The 4,372-nt window shown below is 51.8% G+C and overlaps 1 pseudogene; it reads right to left on the reverse strand.

Annotated features, from left to right (window-relative positions):
• LOC107106350 overlaps nucleotides 1-4,170 on the reverse strand; it is a 49,303-nt pseudogene extending 45,133 nt beyond the window's left edge.
• Nucleotides 4,171-4,372: the final 202 nt, after the last annotated feature.

Here is a 4,372-nt window from a genome sequence, read left to right on the forward strand (position 1 = left end):
CTAGTTTGATGTTGGCGGTCCCCACCATCTTCCTCTGCAGTTTGAGGTCGCTGAGGCCCCACGCGAACTGCGTGAGCAGGTTCTCCTCCACCCTGGTGAAGGAGCAGTCCATCGCCAGCTGGCGCAGGGCGGCCATAAAGGCTGCGGCCGACTCGCCCGATTTCTGCACGCGGGTCTGAAAAGCCAGCCGCCTTGCTAGCGTTGTCGGCCGCGGCGTGAGGTACCTGGTGAGGCCATCGATGATCTCCTCGTAGGTACATTCCAGGATGGACCGGGGCGCGAGGAGGCTTTTGGTGAGACGGACCGTCGTCACCCCGCAGGAGCTTAGGAGCAGCGCCCGTCTCTTGCCGGCGTCGGTGACCTCGTTGTACTCGAGGTGGCATGTCAGCTGGTCGGTCCACGAGTCCCAGAGTTCGGGTTGGGCGGGATTGAAGATCTCCAGGTTCCCACGGTTGGAGGCCATGGCGTAGCGGTAGCGCGGGGCTTAGGTTCCCTGTAGCGGTGCGCGGTGCGGTGCGGCTGGGGCACGATGCGGGGCACGGTGTAGCAGGAACGGAAGCTTAGCATGCGCTGGTGTGAGCCAGGCCAGACTCAGCGGCATCCCACCTTCATCGCCACTGTTATGTAGTGGGTTGCCACATGGATAAACGACTGATGACGACGTGGTGCATGGCACGCTTTATTTGGTACACAACAAGAAGAACAAGGAACAAACGGCTGGCAGGCCAACTATATACATACCTGGGGACACACCCCTGGTCACCATTGGTGGGTTTGAATCTCCCGCCATGGTTCCCATTGGTTCCCCAGTGGAGGGACTAGGAGCCTAGTCCCTATTGTTCTTCCAGAGCCAAACTCTGGCTGTTCGCTGGCCCCCGGTGGTGGTCAGCATACACTACAGATACATAGGGTGGTCCCATGCAAATGCTCTCAGCAAGGGGAAATTCTAAACCGGACAGGCATGATTATCCTACACAAATCCTGTTTATTGATGAACTTTTTGTGCCGAAGGTGATGTGGTTTCAGGTTGGTAGACATCCAAGGGGGTTGGAAGAATCTGATTGGATTAGTGAGGTGGTCAGACATGCCCCCAAGAGTATAAAGGTAGAATGGGAATTCAACAGATCACAAGATGTCATAGTCCCGCTGTACACTGCATTGGCCAGTCAGAACCTGGAGTCTTGTGTGCAGTTCTGGAGGCCTCACTTCAGAAAGGATGTGGACAGAATGGAGCACGTGCAGAGGAGAGTGACGAGGATGATCGGGGGGCTTGGAGACCAAGAAGCCCTCTGAGGAAAGGCTGAGGGACTTCTTGGGAATGTTTAGTCTGGAGAAGTGGAGGTTGAGGGGGGGCACGATTGCTCTCTTTAAGTAATTTGAAGGGCTGTCACTTAGAGGAGGGCAGGGAGCTGTTCCTGTTGGCAGCAGAGGAGAGGATCCTTATGGTAAAAAAAAATTACAGTATGAGTTGTGCAACAGTGGAATCAGCTGCCTACGGAGATGGTGAGCTCCCCCTCACTGGCAGTCTTGAAGCAGTGGCTGGACAAACACTTGTCAGGGATGCTCGAGGCTGATCCTGCACAGAACAGGGGGTTGGACTACATGGCCTCTATGGCCCCTTCCAGCTCTGTGATTCTATGATTCTATAATATTTCTTCCCAATTAGGGTAAGGTTTCTGTGTAGATTCAGGATTTTTACAACAGTATACAATTTTTCGGTGCTTTGTATGGTCTGTGGTTGTTCTTTAGGTGTGAAATCGGAGAAAAGGCTCTTTTCAGGGGATAAGCAGTTCCATGGTTTCTGCCCTGTGTGGGTTCCTCGATGAAGCTGAGGATGGCCACTCTGACTGAATCTCTTCCCACACACGGAGTGTCATGCCCGACCTGCACATTTCAGATTGCAGCACCTTCCGTCGTGGCACCCGGTGCCCCCCGAGGAATCTCCTTGGCCTCAGACTGGGGAGGGGAGGGGTCTTCTCTCACCCGTGTCCTCTTCCCCTTCAGCCAATGGGCTGCCATCTTGGCTCTCCGTGTTGCTGACTGTCCTTCCCGGCCTGCTGACGGAGCTCCCCTCTTATCCCTCCCTGCTCTCCTTCCTGCATCACCCTTCCTCAGCCCTTCCATTGGCTCCTGCCCCTGTCTCTCATGGCCACACCTGGGCCCGAGGCAGACCACTCCCTTGGAGCCCACAGGACCTTGGATCCTTCAGACTCTCCCAGCCCTCGGAATGGGGCTTGCCCGCCCAAACCCAGCTGCCCCTGGAACCAAGTAGGGCATAGTTCTCCGACCCCATGCTTCCGCTTTCTCCTCCAGACCCCGCAGGACCCAGCTGGACAACATGGCTCGGGGAGTGCCTTTCCGAGGCAAGGGGGCATGCCCTACTTGCCAGGCCTCTGGCTGCTTCCTGCGGCTCCCCCCCCCTGCAGGCTGCCTCCCATCTCGGCCTCCACCCACTGACGTTTTTCCTCGGCTCTTCCGGGGCCCGTGCCATCGCCCGCTCCCCTTGCCCAGTCATTCAGCCACCTGGGATGACAGCTACCACTGCAGTAAGGGAGGTGGATGGGCTGATGACATGTCAGAAAGTATAGCCTTTTCCATTAGGGATTCTCACCTGTGTGGGTTCTTTGATGCTTCTGAAGAGAACCTCTATCACTGAATCTCTTTCCACACTCTGACCACTCAAATAGGTTTTCCCTTGTGTGGATTCTTTGCTGCTTCTGAACCAATCACACTGAATCTCTTTGCACACTCTGAGCATTAAAATGGTTTCTCCCCTGTGTGGATTCTTTGGTGTTTCCTAAGGGTACCACTCTCACAGAATCTCTTTCCACACTCTGAGCATTCAAAAAGTTTCTCCCCCGTGTGGATTCTTTGGTGCTTCTGAAGAGTAACACTCTGACTGAATCTCTTTCCACATTCTAAACATTCAAAAGGTTTCTCCCCTGTGTGGCTTCTTTGGTGCTCTTTAAGATTGCCACTGTGACTGAATCTCTGTCCACAGTCGGAGCATTCAAAAGGTTTCTCCCCTGTGTGGGTTCTTTGATGCAGTTGAAGATTGCAACTTCAACTGAATCTCTTTCCACACAAAGAGCATTAAAATGGTTTCTCCCCTGTGTGGATTCTTTGGTGTTTCCTAAGGGTACCACTCTCACAGAATCTCTTTCCACACTCTGAGCATTCAAAAGGTTTCTCCCCTGTGTGGATTCTTTGGTGTTTCCTAAGGGTACCACTCTCACGGAATCTCTTTCCACACTCTGAGCATTCAAACGGTTTCTCCCCTGTGTGGCTTCTTCGGTGCTCATGAAGACTGCTACTCTTACCGAATCTCTTTCCACAGTTGGCGCATTCAAAAGGTTTTTCCCCTGTGTGGGTTATTTGGTGCTGCTGAAGATTGCCACTCTGTCTGAATCTCTTTCCACACTCTGAGCATTCAAATGGTTTCTCCCCCGTGTGGATTCTTTGGTGCTTCTGAAGAGTACCACTCTGACTGAATCTCTTTCCACATTCTAAGCATTCAAAAGGTTTCTCCCCTGTGTGGCTTCTTTGGTGCTCTTTAAGATTGCCACTGTGACTGAATCTCTGTCCACAGTCGGAGCATTCAAAAGGTTTCTCCCCTGTGTGGGTTCTTTGATGCAGTTGAAGATGGTTACTCTGACTGAATCTCTTTCCACACTCTGAGCATTCAAAAGGTTTCTCCCCTGTGTGGGTCCTTTGGTGCTCCTGAAGAGTGCCACTCTGTCTGAATCTCTTTCCACATTCTGAGCATTCAAAAGGTTTCTCCCCTGTGTGGGTTCTTTGGTGCTGCTGAAGATGGTTACTCTGACTGAATCTCTTTCCACACTCTGAGCATTCAAAAGGTTTCTCCCCTGTGTGGATTCTTTGGTGCAGTTGAAGATGGCCACGCTGACTGAATCTCTTTCCACACTCAGGGCATTCAAAAGTGTTCTCGCCTCTATGTATTCTTTGGTGGACCAGGAGCTGTGATCTATTTCTGAAATATTTTCCACAATTTGTGGATTTACTTGCCTTAATTATCCTGTGCTTTAGAAAATGTACACTACGCTTTCTTCCATCGTTCTTCTCAATCATATGGCCACCTTTGTTTCTCTTAGGTCTGGCTCCATTCCTGACGTTTTCTTTCACGTCTTCCTTTTTAACTCTCTCTGTCATTTGTGGATGAAGTTCTGCACCCTCCTCATTCCTCTGATCATTCTCTGCTGGAATAAATACAGAGATCCTGTTAGCATGTGGGAGGGCTGGTAAGGTCCAAAGGTATCTATCTGACTGCAGGAGTAAAGAACTGATGGTCCTCTGGCCTCATCCAGCTTGGCTAATCTTAATCTCCCCTCCACCTTTTCCTAGAATACCTGGG

Source organism: Gekko japonicus, unplaced genomic scaffold (genome assembly GCF_001447785.1).
Source record: "Gekko japonicus isolate JY-2015 unplaced genomic scaffold, Gekko_japonicus_V1.1 scaffold4596, whole genome shotgun sequence".
Lineage (NCBI taxonomy): Eukaryota > Metazoa > Chordata > Lepidosauria > Squamata > Gekkonidae > Gekko > Gekko japonicus.